Source organism: Mustela lutreola, chromosome 5 (genome assembly GCF_030435805.1).
Source record: "Mustela lutreola isolate mMusLut2 chromosome 5, mMusLut2.pri, whole genome shotgun sequence".
Lineage (NCBI taxonomy): Eukaryota > Metazoa > Chordata > Mammalia > Carnivora > Mustelidae > Mustela > Mustela lutreola.
This window is the reverse complement of record NC_081294.1, coordinates 15,050,057-15,068,254: the sequence shown is the minus strand read 5'-3', so window position 1 is coordinate 15,068,254 and position 18,198 is coordinate 15,050,057. Positions and strand designations below refer to the sequence as shown.

At 35.3% G+C, this 18,198-nt stretch overlaps 1 pseudogene; it reads right to left on the bottom strand.

Annotated features, from left to right (window-relative positions):
* Positions 1–676: 676 nt before the first annotated feature.
* Positions 677–1,330, bottom strand: LOC131831307 (BCL2/adenovirus E1B 19 kDa protein-interacting protein 3-like; annotated as a pseudogene).
* Positions 1,331–18,198: the final 16,868 nt, after the last annotated feature.

Genomic DNA, 18,198 nt, shown 5'->3' with positions numbered 1-18,198 from the left:
CTCTTTCTGTACTGGATCAATTTATTTATATTGGATTAATTATACTGAGTCAATTATATTTATATTGATACTCAAACTTGTTACCCTATCTTTAAAAAAAAATATATATATATATATATATATAGTTTGTTTGTTTGTTTAAAATAATTTTTTATTGCCCAGGATATTTTTTTCTTGTGTCTTGTTTTTTTGTTTGTTTGTTTTCTTTTTTAATAACTATAAATTCAAGCTTAATGACGCTTGCTTTGTCTTGAAAAAAACAAAACAAAACAAAACAAAACAACAAAGCTGTTCTATCATTTGCTAATCTGATCTCATTTGAAGAAAGAGATGGTAGTTATCTTGCAAATGTAAAATTATACCATGAATGATGCAGGTCTAAGTCTGGTGGCACTAAAAGGAGACAATAGCATTAACAATAAAATTATAATCTGCTGGTGGCATATGCGGGAAAGAAGCCCTTGCAAATTTCTAAATAATGGTAAACTTTATTAGGAAATTCTAAAGTGTCTTACAGGCCAAAAATAAAATACTGGATTTGAGAGTTACTGGAACTTGGATATGTAAAAATAGGATGGCAGGTTGGGTCATGCCTACAATGGTTTCAAGTTCAAATAAACTACTGTGACAATACACCACTTCACAGGTCACAGGCTTTTCAGGACTGTTCTTTCCTTCAGTAGGTGCTGGCAGAAGGTGTGCTGAGTCACTTTCCAACATAGATGTCTAGGCCCAAAGCCAAAACATGAGAGAGGAAGAGAGACAGAATGAACACCTTAAGGAATTCTGCGGAGAAAATACCCCCTTTCTTCATGGCCCCACTTTTCCTCATGCTTAAAAAAGACAGAACGTTTGGGGTGTCTGAAGTGGAACTCTTTAGGTGGAATGTTTTCAGCTCTACTGGACCAGTCAGACACCCAGTCAACGCTTTTCTTCAAAGCATCAACTTCTTTCTCTCCTTCTGCAACTTCTTATTCTAACTGAGAGCTATGGTCCTTGCTGGTGTGCATCTCCACATCAAACATAATCTGCCCATCTTCTTGTGGGGAAGGGCTGTCACAGTGAGAAGTGGCTCTTGAACTACTCTGTCCTGATTTGTGTTGTGCATCCAAAAGAATCTTCTCCATGTCTCCATTGTGGATATAGGATGAGGACGGTATATGTTCTAGCCACTCATTTTTCCCATTGCCATTATCATTGCCATTGCTGCTGTTCATGGGAAGCTCCCCCAGGAACTGTTAAGGCTGGCTGGTGGGGGCAAAGTTTGTTCACCTTCCTGGCAGTTGTTGTTGAGTGGGGGCAGCGGCTGCTGTACTAAATGAGATGACATTGTCAGGTGCTTGGACGGGCTTGCGGCCGCAGCAGGACCGTCTCTAGTTCTCCAGCAGCAACACAACAAGCCAAGTGCCCTAAAATATTTTTAAAAATAAATATTTCTCCCTTGATTCTTCATTTTCATCCAATGACTGTCTTAGTTCTTTCCTGTTCATTGTCTATAGTCCCCTGACTTTTCTGCACTTACACTATCCATGTCTTAATTTATTTCTCATTTATATTCCCTTTTAATCTTTCTTTGTTACTATGTCATGGTTTCTATTTTATTTTATTTTACAATTATATTTTATTTTATTTTCACTAATCTCTGGTGGCCTCTATTTGATTAAATCCAGTAAATATCTCTCATACTTTATTTATCAGTCATTACACTGTTGATGACACTTTGGTTTTTTGTTTGCTTGTTTCCTTGTTTGGTTGGTTGGTTGGTTGGTTGGTTGGTATTAACTTTCTATCTTTGGTTTCCATGATAACATACAAATCTCAATTTCCTTTTACTTTCTGAATCCTGGCTAAACACTCTTTCTAGAAACATGTGTTTTCTACCATGTTTCTAACTTACATTAGCATGCTGAGGGGAACCAAAAATATATGCCCAGCAAAGACTGTCTTCTAGGCTTCAAGCTTCAATTTCAATATGCAAATGTTACAGATTTGTTTTGATGACTTATTGGCAGATCAGTGTCAGTGTGGTCATCCATCCAACCATCCATTAAACAAATATGTATTGAATGATTATTATACATAAAGGGGAAAAGACAATAAACAAAACAAAGAAAAACAACTGAACAAAATTCTGCCTTATGTGTAGTCAAGGCATTATTTTGAAGAGTGGAACAAACCAAAAATTAATATGTTTATTAATTTTTCAAGTAACATAATATTAGTTGGGGAAGGGGTGATGATATTTGGGTAATGATTGTAATTTTAGATGAAGTGTCCATTGTGAAAAGTAAAACATTTGGTGTTGGAGTTTCCTGGAGGTAAGGCCAGTCCAGTCAAAAAATATAAGCGCAAAGACCCTGACACAGACATGAGATGGTTTGAGAAATTGCTGGGAAGCCAAGGTGCCTGTGTTAGCCTTATAAATATGAAGGATGAGCAAGGAAGACAGAAGAAAATGAAATAATAAAGTTAAAAGAGTAATGGGAGGTCTGACTAGTGGGCCTTACATCATTTTAAGTTTGGGTACTACATAAGTTGAGAATCTATCAGTATGGCTGAACAGAAGAAAGGTAAGAATTGATTACATTTTAACAAGATAAATTTCTGGTTGATCTTTAGGATTGAAGAGGTCAAGGGAGAAAGTAGCCTGAATAGTTAGAATGCTATTGAAATAAATTATTTGAAGAATGAAGTTCCCCAGATGTTAGTTAGCAATGGAGGTGCTGATAAGTATTAGGATGTTAATATTTCTGAAGATTGAGGTATTAATTCTGATGTAGGTATAAGAAAAAAGAAGAGTCAAGGACAACTTCAAGATTCTGCATGTTGCTATGTATGCCTGAAAAATTGGAAGACTTTGATACTTACTAACTAGATTAAAACTGGAAACTGACATGAAATATTCAAATTATTCACCAAAACTTAATTATTGTCTAGTGTTTCTTTTCTTAGTACATTGTATAAATCAATTATTCAATCCAGGAAAATTAAATCATGCTGATATCCCTCTTCCTGAGAAAAATATTTATAAATTCATATATATCAATATTCAAATGAGAATATGTAACTATTTAAAGACATACTTTTTTTTTTTTTAAGATTTTATTTATTTATTTGACAGAGAGAGATCACAGCAGGCAGAGAGGCAAGCAGAGAGAGGGGAAGGGAAGGAAGCAGGCCCCTGCTGAGCAGAGAGCCCGATACAGGACTCGATCCCAGGACCCTGAGATCATGACCTGAGCCGAAGGCAGCGGCTTAACCCACTGAGCCACCCAGGCGCCCTAAAGACATACTTTTTATTTAAATGTATATTGATATGTTAAATATATTAGATACTTGATCTCTATATCTCATCAATCTATATCAATATGTAAAATACATTTAAATATATAATATAAATGATACATATTTTATTTGAATGCAGAGCCCAAACACTGATATCATGAAATCAATCCCCTTATTATTCTCCTTATTCCAGGCTGTTACAGAACAGACTTAATCAGATTTTCCATGCCATTTTGCCTTCTTCAAATTTATTTTTTAAATCAAATAAAGAAAATGTTTTAAAGTAGAAAATTTAGATCCTTAACTGAAAACCTTGTGATTATCTTCCCAGTTTCCCTAAAAATTCTTAAATTGACCATTAGAACACTGAATATTCTCATTCTGTTGCCTCTCCAGCTTGACTGTGAACCAAACTATGTTTTTGTTCATCTATTCCAACCATGATAATTTCCTTCCAGCTCCTTACATACAGTCTACTCTCTTCTGCACAGTAGGCTCTTCACATGTGCTATTTCCCAATATAGTTAATATACTAATTTCTATGCTTCTTTTCAGTCTCCAATATGGTGTTTTCTTTGTCTGAAAATGTAATTTCTGAACCCACAGAACAAGTTAAGTCCAATAGTCAAGTGTGTTTGTAACATATTATGCTGTAGTTATTTATTTCCCAACTTGCCATATAGATTATAAGCTCTATGAGGACAAAAGCCCAAAAGTCTTAATAAGATACAGATCTGTACTTATAACATGTAATTTGTTTATTAAATTAATGAAGGGATAGATTTTACATTGGTTTTATATTTATTTCTTCCATAATATCAATTATAAGTGCTTTTATGCAATTATATATTAAAAATGTACATATGTCTTAGTTTAATGTATTATTGAATATATACACTAATTCATAACACATTCATTAAAATATCTACATTTTTATATGTGTATAAATTTAGTGATTACTTCTTAAAATTATACAGTTTTTGTTGCTGTAAGGTAGCAACATTTCCCAAGTTGTGTTTGGAAAACTTTAGAGGAGTACATAATATGTTTACCAATGCAAATAATTTAAGAAACACTGAATAAAATAAGTTTTAAAATATATATATTTTAAGACAAAGTTTATCACTGTTCTGATATAATAAAATGCATTGTGAATCTCTAAGAGGGAAACAAAACATGAAAAATGTCCCCAGCTAAATGCCCATGGAATTTCTAATGCTAAGATCTTATTTGATAAGAACTTACAGTAAACTGTAGACTGGCTAATATATGAACATAGACCGTCAGAAAAATCTGTTAATTCATTTATTTCAAGGCCTAAATCAAAATGATGAGGATACATTCAGTCACAGGTGCTCATTTAATGGTATATATACACATTTTGAGATAATCTAGAAGGAAAAAATGGAAAATTAGAGTAAAGAGATGTGGAACCAAGACATAAGAGCTAGGAGAGTAATGAAGTCTCCTTTTAATTATCCATACAACTAAGTTCACCATAATTTTGATACATGATGAATTTATCTGATTTTTTTTAATGTCCTATTCCTTTACAGCAATGTAAACCATAAAGGACTGGATAATTCCTTCAGATATTGTGTATGTCATTAAAGAGAAGGTAATTTCAAGGAACATAATATAGTCTATGATTACAAGCTGAGTTCAAAAATAAGAAAATGCCTTGGGACTATGGCTCGGATCAATCCATTAAATTGTATCTATGAGTTTATTTTCTCACAATGTACTCTAAAATACTTTGCCTTCTACTGGATGTTGTATGCTCTTTACATGAGAGCAGAGGAATCTTAAGTATATAAATAGTGCTTGAGAAATGCATTTCACATAAATATTTTTGTAAATTGATAAAAATAAGTATCCCAAGAAAGCATTATAAATTTACTGTACTATACTGAGCATCAGATAAGATACTTGAAAAATTCAAACTTACATCCTGATAAATCTTTTAAATCACTGTGCGAACTAACTTTGAAACTTACAGAAATGGATTGATCCTAGGGGAACTAAGAGCAGAACCTTGAAGGAGAGCCGACAGACGCTCTCTATATATCCACAGACAAGGTTAAGTCTGAATATTATTTCTTTTAAAAAAAGAAACAAAACTTACAAGAATCCCTACCTGTTAAAATATTTTCCTTGTTATCTGTTCATCTTTGCCCTAATTTATAAGTAGGGTTAATTTTGCTTTATGAATACCTAAATACATATAACTTGGACATACAGCTTAAATGCTATCTTTACTGAGAGCACCTCTCCAGAGAAACAATTGTGTATTATTTTGCATTTCTGTGGCTTTCTTAAAGTTATTTTATAAACCTGTTTTTACTGTGCTTTAAAATGTCAATTAGAGTAAGTCTTGCCTCTCCTACTGACAGTTCTTGATTTCTTTCTGCAGCAGTTTTCCCTGGAGATTGTCCATTTTTAAGGAGTTCCTCAATCTCACCATCTCATCTGGGCTTTGGCTTGCTTTATATCAGCAAAATATACAACACCGATACATTATTTTTAATTGAGTTTTTCTTAAGAGGCTATGTTTTATAAAATCTCTTTTGAAATGCTTTTAATATATTTAAAACATGATTCTAGAATGCTAATTATTGCTTTTTATGGTATTCTTTGAGTCAATAATTTTACAGTTGTTCCCAGTCCCCAAGGAAGATTTGATGATCAGTTCAAAATCATACCTTGTAATTCATGTGATTTGTTGATTCTTTTTCTTAAGTACTCAACACACTGGACACCTAAGTTTATATGATTTTTTTTTTCGCAAGAAAAGGATTATGAACATTAAAGTTGATTTCAAATTTGAAGGCATTTCATTTTTACAAAAACAAAGATAATAAGACTCCCAATATTATAACTTAGTGAGATAAAATTAAGCCTTCACATATGAAAAAAAAAAAAAAGAAACATTTTTACTCTACCATGAAACAGGAGGTCTCTCATGGTATTTAAGCAAATGACAGATAATTACCTGGCAGCTGCATTATAGGACAAACTCTATCACTAAAAGAAAACTAATTCCAACTAATTTTTAGGAACTTTTGACTCTGATAGCTTATAATTATTTCAATATTCTATGTTAGAAAATGAATAGTGAAAATTCTGTTTCTGGAAATCTCACATACTAAAAAGCAAAAAATCATCATCATAATATTAACCAGAAATCACTGTAAATACAAAAATATTCTAATTATTTTCTTACATTAAAAATAAGAGCAACAACCAAGATTCAGAGACAAAGAGGCAGAAGGAAACTGGACTTCCAAGCTAAAATAAAGCTTCAAACTCTTAAAGGAATTTGCTAATTTCAGTAGACTAGATGATAACATTTTTAAAGTTTATCCCAGGGGAAATGAAAGAAGTCATGAACTGTAACAATGTTAATATTTAGAAAGAAAAAATCCACTACTAGCAGCCATAGAGCCAAAAGGACAATCCTATTAAGAATTAGGTGCAAAAACCAGGATGACAGCAAAGAAACAAGTTCTACAGAGCTACACAATATCTAACAAAAAGGCACCCTGAGAATATTAATCCCAGAATTACTTGCTAACACATCTAATTTTGGGATTTTTATTACTCATTAGCCCCAGACTTAGAAAAGCATGTGTAATTGAAAGTAGTCCAGAGTCTATAGCAAACTTAGTACTTGTCATTTAAAAACAAAACAAAACAAAACAAAACAATACTCTCTGAGGAATAAACTCAACTCAACTTTACAGGTTCCACTAACTGAGCTCAATTGAACATGAGCTCACAGCAGAAAATTACCAAACCAAAGTACAGGAGCCAACAAAAATACCACTGGTGAAATTAAGTCCTTGGGCTCCAAATAGTAAAATTATAGAAAGTAAAATAAATGATAATATGTATGTTTAAAAAAACTAAGATCTTTTTAAAGATTTTATTTATTTATCTGAGAGAGAGAGAGAAAGAGAGAGAGAGTGAGTGCATAAGTAGGGGTAGGAGCAAAGGGAGAGGAAGAAACAGACTCCTCTCTGAACAGGAGGCCTAATATGGAGCTCCATCCCAGGACCTTGAGATCATGACCTGAGACAAAGGCAGACACTTAGCTGACAGACACCCAGGCACCCCCCAAAAGTAAAGTATTTAAATAAGAACAAGAATAAATCATTTTAATAAAGACAGGAAGACTCTTTAACCCACTGAGCCACCCAGGCGCCCTGAGACAGGAAGACTCTTAAAAGTGACAAATTTTGTCTTTATCTGAAAAATAGTCTTACTACAAATCAAACTTCAGTGTTTGTGTAAAAAAAAAAAAATACAACTAAAACAGATAACTTGTAAATTAATATGAAAAGACTGCTAACAATACATGTTGGGGTTAAAGTAGAACATGAAATCAGCCATTTTTAGCACAGCCATTGTGCTAGAATGTAACACAGAGGACACTGGGGGTGATGGAAAGCTTCAGAGAAGCATATAGGTCTTTGGAATACTGAGGTCAAGGCCTGCATGAACACTCTACTGTTGGAATGCCACGGGGAGTTCCCTTCCCAGAACTTTCTTAGCCCAAACTGTCACCCTGTGATCTAAGAAATGTATGCATGGTCTCTTGGGCTGTGTTTAGCAGAATTCATAGAACACACAGATTAGCATATCCCAACTCTCCCATAAACAGATACCTCCTAGTTCTCATAACCACTTGTCACACATCACGAGCTTGAGAAACAGTGATAAGAATTTGTGATTATCCTGAAAGACCAATAAAAGTAGGAGCAAAGAAGAGCAAAGGGTCTTCCTCTTTGAGCATTGACCCCTGGTCTTGTCCCTCTTCCTTTTCCTTTCTTTCACAGCAAAGTTTGGAGTAATCTTTCATCCATCAGTACAGTGATTGTTGGCCATTCCCGGCAAGTATATATTGAAAATAAAATAGAGCTATAGAGAGCAATATTTAATGTATAATATGAATCAAAATAAATTTTGCTTAGATAAGAATAACAGAAAAATATATTTTGAGACAATGTTATTATTAAGGCTATTGATCCTATTTGTGGATTTTCCTTATGAACCCATCTTAATCCAGCCCCATTAAAGGAAATAAATGTTTATCATCCTAAGGGTTTTTTTTTGTTTTTTTTTTTTACTAAAGTAAAAGAAATAGGTAGTCATATGGGTGGATCTTCTACAATGTTCAGAAATATATGACATTAGTTTCTAGGATAGGCAGTCAAAGTTTAAAAGGTGGTTACTTACAACATTGAGTGGTGACACATTTGGCCAAATAGTTTCTATGATGGTATGGAGGGCGTGGAACATACCTAACAGACCCTGACTTTAGACAACTTGTTTAGATAATTATAATTGCGGGTGTGCCTTGGCTGTCATTGGTTGTTATTGACTCAGGAGATGAGCTCACAAAATAATGAGCCAGTGTATAAGCAAGAATAAAAGGAAATCAAGAGAAACCTGAAATCTCTACAATTATAACTTTTTCTCATTTCCATCTGGTAAAAGAGTAAATTGACAGGAATTTGGGTCTCTGGGGGACATAAAGACATATAGTAATTTTTTTCAAAATAAACAATTTTGAAATTGTTAATTTATTATTAAGATTATTTGCTACTTAGAAGTGGCAAGTGTAAGAGACATAAACACAGCAGGACACTGACTGGACCTGAACTGTAATGTAATATTTTACTTCTTTAGATTTGATGGTACTTAGTTGATTTTAATATTTTTACATGTTTTATGCATAAAATATTTAAAATCCTTTTCACATACATAACATTTTTTAACATTTTCTAGAACAGAGAAAGATAAAAATGAGCAGGAGAAATTACTGTATCAAAATGACAAAGAATATATTCTGTAAGGAATCATAATATAGCTTCTAAAATTCCCTAAGACCTCTTCGTATTTGACTAAATAAATTATAAGTGGAATATTTTGGGGGAAAAAAAACTGCAGAATTAAAGGCGAAAAGACTGAACATATTATTAAGTTTTTGAAGAAATATCTCTTTTTGAGCAAACCTAACATGGAAACTGCCATATGAGTAGAAATAAATGAAATGGTCATTTGGAAAATCAGTAATTTAAAGAGAGTCTGTGTGTTAAAATAGAAATACCATTAGTCATGGACTTAGTGACTTAAAGTAGGATCCTCATTACATTGTTTAGTAGCTTCATGAACTGGTACAATTAATTTGTACTATTAATTTATACATGTAATAATAGCTTTTTTAAATTATATATGCAACTGACATTTATTGAAAACTACTTTGTGATAAATACTATAGTAAGTACCACATCTACATAACTTAGTAAAAAAGCCATGATCCTTGCTGCCCTGTAATGTTGAGATTTAGAGAAGATGATGACCTTTCCTAAACCCCTAACACATAAGTACTAGTAAACAAGTTAAGTAATTGCTATTTGAATGCAATTTCAAGACTAACCAGTAGAGCTTGTCTAATGAAAAGTGTTCTTCATAGAAGGGCTTTCTGAGAAAATTACCTTTAAATAGAAATCTGAAAAGGGAAAGACGTCAGCCATTAGAAGTTGGTGCAGTAGTACAAAGAGGGCTTCGAGAGTAGATCAAGCCAGGAAAGGACATAGAAAAATGCAATCAATATTTAAGAGTTTGGCATTTTCTAGGAATTGAAAGGAGAGCCCTAGGGCTGAAGCACAGAAGTGAATTAGGAGAATGCCTGAAGGGAGCTTGCACAGGTCAGCAAACTGCAGGTAATCAGGGCCTGCCCATGGTCTACTTAAAAAGCTGCCGGTTTTAGTTTTAGTAAAATGAAGGCATTGAATACAGTAAGCATAAAAGTGACATTTGATTTTCTAGTTTATAAGCGTCTGCTGTACACGGAGTTGAGAAATAGAGGCTTCGAAGAGGGTAGAGTCAGTGGCAATTGGAAAGGTGAAATAGTTGAGATTTATTTTGGAGTTAGACACAACAGCTGTATTGATAAAATGCCCATTAGAATGAAGAAAATAGGGCAGCCGGGTGGCTCAGTGGGTTAAGCGTCTGCCTTTGGCTCAGGTCATGATTCCAGAGTCCTGGGATCAAGCCCAGCATTGGGCTTCCCTGCTCGGGGGGGGGGGGGGGGGGGAGCCTGCTTCTCCCTCTCCCTCTGCCTGCTGCTCCCTTTCTTGTGTGCTCTCCTCTCTGTCAAATCAATAAAATCTTAAAAAAAAAAAATGAAGAAAATAATCAAGCACTAGAAAAATGTTATGTCCCTAATAATTCAGTGGATGATAGCACTGTTCATGAAGGACAGAACGGATGAGGATGTCGATTTGTAGAGGTCGGTATTGTGGGTCTTTGTTTTGTTTTGTCTTTTTTATTTTTTGAAAAGTATTTAAATATGAAAGTTTTTATGATACACACATGGAGATTTAAAACAGCACGCTGAAAACTGGGCCCTGGGCCCACTGAGAAGTAGGTTGTGACTTGGGGAGTGGGAAAGCAATTAAGAAAGAAATCATGACTTACAGAATGTTTTCTGACTCACAAGATGGAGGCATTCTTCCAGAAAGGCCGATATGGTACATCACAAACTATTTTAAGTTCAGACACATCGAAGACTTTGGTTTGTTCAGACCCCTCCTTTCCAAGACCTAAGACATCCTAACTGAAGAGGAGCATTTCACAGACTCGAAAAATAAAATTGCTGAATGTTTCAGCAACTCCACTCTACAAATTATTATTATTTTTTAAGATTTTATTTAGTCAGGGGAGCCTGGGTGGCTCAGTGGATTAAATCTCTGCCTTCGGCTCAGGTCATGATCTCAGGGTCCTGGGATGGAGCCCCGCATCGGGCTCTCTGCTCAGCAGGGAGCCTGCTTCCTCCTCTCTCTGCCTGTCTCTCTGCCAACTTGTGATCTCTGTCTGTCAAATGAATGAATAAAATCTTAAAAAAAAATTTTATTTCAAGAGGAGGAAGCCATCCACAGTGTCACATGCTAAGGAAAGAGTGACAAATATGAAGGAAGGGAAATACTCAAAACAAGGTTTGATTGAGTATATGCATGGGGACCAAACTGGAAGGGTAGACAGTGAAGGTGGTTGAGGGAGTATAGAAAGAGCACGTAGACAACATTTTAAAGACGCTTTGTTGAGAAATAAGAGAACAGCTTTATAGGAATGAAGAGCCATAGGGATAAGGATCTGAGTATATTTGTAGGCTGAAGGGGTACCTCAAAATTTAGGAAATTAAAGGGATTATACAAGGAGCCACGTTTCTATAAAAGGTAAGAGTCGATGCAATCCAGGGCACAAAGCAGGGGTTATTTCCTTGTGAGGAGGGAAGTGGCTTAGGTGTAAGAGAAGATAAAGGGTGAGTTAGTGTAATTGTAGAAAGTTTAGAGGTGGAGAGAGGGCATGTGGTTGATGCAGTCTTACTTGTTTCTTTCTTATTTTCTTTTTTAAACACATTAATTGTGTGTGCAGAGGGTAGAGGTTAAAAGGCAAAAGAAAGTTTGGAGAAAAATATGGAAGAATTGAACTTCCTATTGAAAGTAAACAATAGTTCCAGGCCATGTAAAAAGAATCTTTGAGATTTGAGATTATAATATTAAAATGAGATCAGTACATTCAACCTTATTTTTTCATGAAGATCATTTAACTATTTTTACCTATTTCCAGGGAAGGATGACAGGAAATCAGTTTAGGAAGAAAATATCTTAGAGCTTAATTCAGTAGCCCCGGTGACGGAGGATATACTGTAGTGACTGCAACAGATATGGGAGAAGTGAAAGATTTGAAAACTTGTGGCAAATTTAGCAAGACTGACATATGATAGAGGAAGGCATATGTCACTAGACTTTCAGCTAAAGCTGCTTCTTGGATGGCTGTGCTATTTATATTGATGGTGAATTAGATAAATGAAGGATGTCAGTATTTGGTGAGTTCAGTTTTAGAGATATCAACTTTATTGGAATGTGTTTCTTAGACACACATATGTTTTGCTTGAGTGTTTATTTATTCAACAAATACTTGCTGAATATATACTTAAGCTAAATTGTGTCATCTGCTCTGAGGACATAGTAGAGGTCAAAACAAGTAACTATATAAGCATATATACTAACAAAACAAGCCTATATTCTGGTGACTTTGTATTTTAAAAAAGAAGTCTGGGTTACAAATAAAAATATGTGTGATATCAGAACAAAATAATGGAAAATTTCCATGTGAAGGAAGGTAATATCCAAGGAAGAAGTTGTGGAATCCAGAGAAAAGAAGATTCCAAATAGAATCTTAAAAATTCCCAATACTTAAGAGAGAGGGAGATGAAGAGACACCTCAGAGTAGTTTGGAAGAGATGTCCAGAGATAAGGAATAAAAACTGAGAGTGTTTAGTATGCACAGACTCCATTATAAGTAGGTATTTCAAGATCAAGAAATATTGCTTATGAGATAAAACAATTATAATCTGAATATATTATATGAATTACTATGATGATTATTAATAATTTTTCTGAGATCAAGTTTATTTTTTTTAAGATTTTATTTATTTATTTGAAAGACAGAAGTCACAAGTAGGCAGAGAGGCAGGCAGAGAGAGAAGGAGAAACAGGCTCCCTGCTGAGCAGAGAGCCCAATGTGGGGCTTGGTCCCAGGACCTTGAGATCATGACCTGACCGATGGCAGAGGCTTTAGCCCACTGAGCCACCCAGGCACCCCTGAGAGCAAGTTTAAAGTTGTAGAAACAGATGTCACATTAGGACAAGTGTAGAAGCAATTTGGCCATAATTGAGGTTGAATTAATCGTTTTGGGGAGGATAAGTTAAGTAAAAACAAACAAAAAATGCTAGAGCACATCTAAATGTTAATGATAGTGCATGAGCTGAAGGAGTGGCAAAAAATCCCCACTATCCTTGAATGGTACCCCCAAAATTTGAAGGAGATAAAATTCATACTAAATAACCACCACACTTGGACAGAGGTGGAGACAAGTCCTTTTAATGTAACAGAAGCACTGAGGAGAATACACACAGATGTAGAGGTTGTGTGAGAAAGAAGAGGAGGGAGTTCCTATCTAGTGGCTTTGGAAATATTTGGATATTATAGAACAAAACGATATTCTGAAGGAAAAGGAAAGTGTGGGTTTGGGGATTTGGGGAAAATGAGACTTTAATTATTGAGAAAATGGGACCATGCACAGAACTAGAGATACATGATAATATAGCAGTATAAAGACAAAATTAGCCATTTTTTGGATTGTTATAACACTCAAGATGTGTGATTTCTTCATTATGAGATTTTTTGAAAGATTGTATTTATTTATTTGAGAGTGAGAGTGAATGAGAGAGACACAGAGAGAAAGAATGAGCTGAGGGAGGAACGGAGGGAGAGAGAGAAGCAGACTTTCTGCTGAGCACAGAGCCTGCCCCATGGGGCTCTATTCAGGGACTCAAGTATCATGACCTGAGCCAAAGGCAGATGTTTAAACAACTGAGCAACCCAGGTGTCCCACAAGGTATTTTTTTTAAATATATTGATTAAAATGGTTGACTATAGGGGTGGCTCATTTGATTAAGTGTTAGACTCTTGGTTTTGGCTCAGGTCATGATCTCAAGGTTGTGAAATCAAGCCCCATGCTTAGCGCAGAGTTTTGGCTCAGGTCATGATCTCAAGGTTGTGAAATCAAGCTCCATGCTTAGCACAGAGTCTGCTGGACATTCTTTCTCCTCCCTCTTCCTTCCTTTCTGCTCCCTCCACCCCACTCACACTGGCACACATGCTCTCTCTCGCTCTCTCTCTCTCTCAAATGAATAAATAAAATCTTAAAGAATAAAATAAATAAAATGGTTCACTATGGTGCCCATGGAGATGAGAATGAAATGTAAATAAAGAAGGAAGGTACAGGGGTGCCCAGGTGGCTCAGTCAGTTAAGCATCTGTCTTTGCCTCAGGTCATGACCCCAGCGTCCTAAGATTGAGTCCAGCATTGGGCTCCTTGCTCAGCAGAGAGCCTGCAAGAAAAAGAAGGAGGAGGAGGAGGAGGAGAAAGAGACGGACGGGTGCCAGTTAAAATCCTCTTTTAAAATCCAAAGATCCTCATAAGAAAGAAAGAGGAAAAAAATAAGAAAATGTTCTAACATGGGATTTATCATGTATATACTATCAGGATAGAGAGTTTCTGCTTCAGTGCTAAAACCAGGCACACACAAAAAATCTCCAAAATCTCAGCAGCTTAAGAAATCAAGGTTTAGTTCTTCCTCCTTTCATAGTCTGCTTGGTGTTACATGAGTAGTCATCCACACTGCAATTAAAGAAGCAAGGGCTTTTCCAGTTGGTGACTCTCCTGCCCCAAAGGGCCTACTCAAGTCCTCCACTGGATCTCACAGGCAGCAATCATTTTTAAAGAAAGAGTGAGCCATGGGTCTTATGGGAGAACCAAGGATAGAAATTAGTATACATCAATTCTGATCACATTCCATCAGCCAGAGAAAGCCTTAGAGCGGTAACCCAACTATAGTTCTCCGGATACCGATGAACATGCAGCCAGTCCCTACTACGGTAGAGTAAATTGAAACCAACTGTGTCTATCATTACCTCAGCATTAAAATTCATAAGGTGAATAACCATATCTATTCATCTTTAAGGTGATCACCAAATCAGAAGTAAATGGGAGGAAATGACTTTTCAACTCTATTGACAGTGATATTGGCATAACAAAGGTACAAATTGCTAAAGCAGCAAATAAAGTAGGAAGTAAGCCAACATATTCCACCTGGCAATACAGCTCAAATTAAAGGGGAATTTTGAAAAAAGGTGGCCTCAAAGAATAGGGAATCTATTAAGGAAAGATAGATCGGCTTTAAAAAAAAAAAAAAAAAAGATAATTGGGCACCTGGGTGGCTGCCTGCAGCTTGGATCCTGATACTGTTGTCCTGGGATCCAGTCCTGCATTGGGCTCCCTGCTCAGTGGGAAGTCTGCTTCTCCCTCTACCCCTCTGTTTGTCCAAGCTTGCATCCTCTCTTTCTCTCTCCCTCTCTCAAATGAAAAAAACAAAAGATCTTTAAGAAAAAAAAAAAGATTATCTTAAATAATAGTTCATACATAACAATAAAAATCCTTCAAGTATTATTTGACTTAAGAGGTACAGGATCAGGTAAAGAAAATATTTACATGTATGGCTGTTTTAAATCATAAGAACTGTCAAATTAAAATAACATATTAATTCTTTATAAAATTCACAAATAAAATTTATACCTTCCCTGAAGATACAATTTATCTAGGAAAAAAAAAAAAAAATCATGTCACCACAGGAGAAAAGAAGACCTTCTGTTAGCTATTAATCCTGTACTAGACTCCTGTGTTATAAAATCTGTTGCCCTAACTTTGAAGACTTGAACTTAAAATATACTAGCATTAACACTGACAAATAACAGAATATATGTGTGTGTCCATAACTCTATGCTCCTGAAAGGATAGTTTTAGGTTCCATTCATTTGCTTTAGGCATGCTGACTTTATGCACTATGATACAAAAAAATGCTAAATAATGTATGGGATAGAATCAGCATACAGCACTTCATCCTTAGTCTTCAAAGTATTGCTCTGAGTTATGCTGCTTATTAGAGTATCAAGGGAAGCCAATTTTCAAAAGTGTCCACATAAATGTGTACACAAATCCTAAACTGGTGTATGTAATGGGTCCTTAGGAGCAAAAAATGGATAATGGCACCACAGATGCCTATATACATATGTGAATGTTTGATTTAAAAACCACTGCCGGCTATTACTTCTAAAATCTAGCTGTATGGTGTTATTGGTTAATCCCACTTAGAACTGACTCAGTGTATACAACATTTTAGACTATATATATAAGATAAAATTTTTTTTCTTCAATTTATTATTTTATTAGATCTTATGTGATCGATATTTGATATCAAAGGCCATTGCTATTAACATTGCAAACTTAGATATGGCTTACAGATTATTTTTGTGACTGTAAATTGAATCAAGTTAGACATTAATTTCAGTTAAAAAGACTATGTTACATTGTCATTTTGCAGACTATGAGAGCAAAGATGTAAAAAAATTTTCCACTGGGATTTTTCTTTTGTTTTGCTTTGCTTTTAAAGGCTTCTATCATAAAGTAACGTATGTAAAGCCATCAAACAACTTCAAAACTGACATACTATTTTATGTATCATAAAATGTTACGATATCCAGAAAATTTAAGAACATGATGTATTTTATAATCTTGGTTTATGAAAAAGCTACATCTAATATTTTTATAAAAGCTATAGAATTATAACTTCATAATAGTAACTTCAAGACATATAATTTTTCTTGCATAGTCAAAGGAGTAGAATTATCTTTGATGAAACGAAAATACATTTATTTTCATGAAGCACTGAATTTAGTGTTCATATCTCACGATGTTCTCTCATGTAGTTAACAACAAAAACATTCTGCAAAGAGCAAGAACACCCAGTTCTGTGATGTTGAGCTGTTAGTCATAGTGGTTTCCTCAAAAACGCAAATTCTGAGTGGAATATATATTTATATCTCTCGTGACTACATTTCAATTACATTTGAAAGCTTACTAATTGACCATGGAAGATAACTTAAATATAGAATTGATATAACTAGAGATATGGAAGTTTACATCATGGATCATTAGGGGCTGTTTCCAATTAAAAATGTACTAAGCTAGGCTCTCTGATATTTGACAAATATTTCCAGCTAACTTCACAGTGCTGTTCTTAAATTATAAAAGCTAAGAGATGCAAATCATTTAGAGATCTCCAAAGGAAACAAAATTATTTTAACCATCTCAGGTCCACTGATTCATCTACACCTACAAAGCACGAGTCTATCTGCTTCATCCCTGTCTATGCATGGTCTTATCTAAGATTCTAAAAGTGCTGTACATTCTGATGACAATTTTACAGGTGCAAAACTGAGACTCAGGCTTAGATAGCTACATGATTTACTCAGTACTAAAAAGCAAGCAATAAGGCATGCTGAGTATTTGAATCAGAACTCTATATTAAAACAAACAAACAAACAAACAAACAAAAACAAGGGCTCCTTAGTGGCTTGGTTGTTTCCCATCTGCCTTCTGCTCAGGTCACCATCTCAGGTGGGATCCAGTCCAGCATCAGGCTCCCTGCTCCTGGGGAAGCCTGCTTCTTCTTCCCCTACTCCCCCTGCTTATGTTCACTCTCTCACTGTGTCTCTCTCTGTCAATAAGTAAATAAAATCTTAAAATAAAAAAAACAAAAACACTTTATATTTCCAAGCCAAGCATATTTTTTTCTTCTACCGCAGTCTCTTGGATTCCTTTCTTGAGTTCTGCACACTCCTACCTCAGTTCTGGATGCTCTATTTCAGAAACTTCATCCTGAATCCCTTCAGAGGGCTGGTCTTGGGCTTCTGGAGCTGCTTCCCTAAGAATTCAAAGACCACAGATAGTGCCTGGGCACATGTGAAGGGTAACGCCTTGTAGGAAAGCTGAGAAGAATTACCCATAAAGTGCAATTCCTCCTCGAGGCTTGTCCAGGGTCACTCTAAGGCTGACACTTCACATAAAACTGGGTTCTTGCCTCTGTCTTCATCTTCTTGACTCTGTCTACCACATTTCATTGATTTCTCTTGATGGAGCTTCCTTTAAAATTCACTTGCACATGCATCTTTATCCCAAGGTCTAGTTTCAGAGGATAAGAGACTGTTAAACTCAGGTTCTTGGGTCCCAGGTTCCTGGCCCCGTATTCAGGTGTGGAAGGGAAATCAGAGAATTTGGTCTTCTAACAAGCTCTGAGTTGATGATGATCCTAATAGTCTATCATTCACAGTAATAGAACTTCTTTGAAAGACAATTTAACCCATGATAATGTCTTAACACAGTGGTTTCCTACTACTTTGGGATTTGTGAATCCCAATCCCTGGAGGGCTTGTTAACACA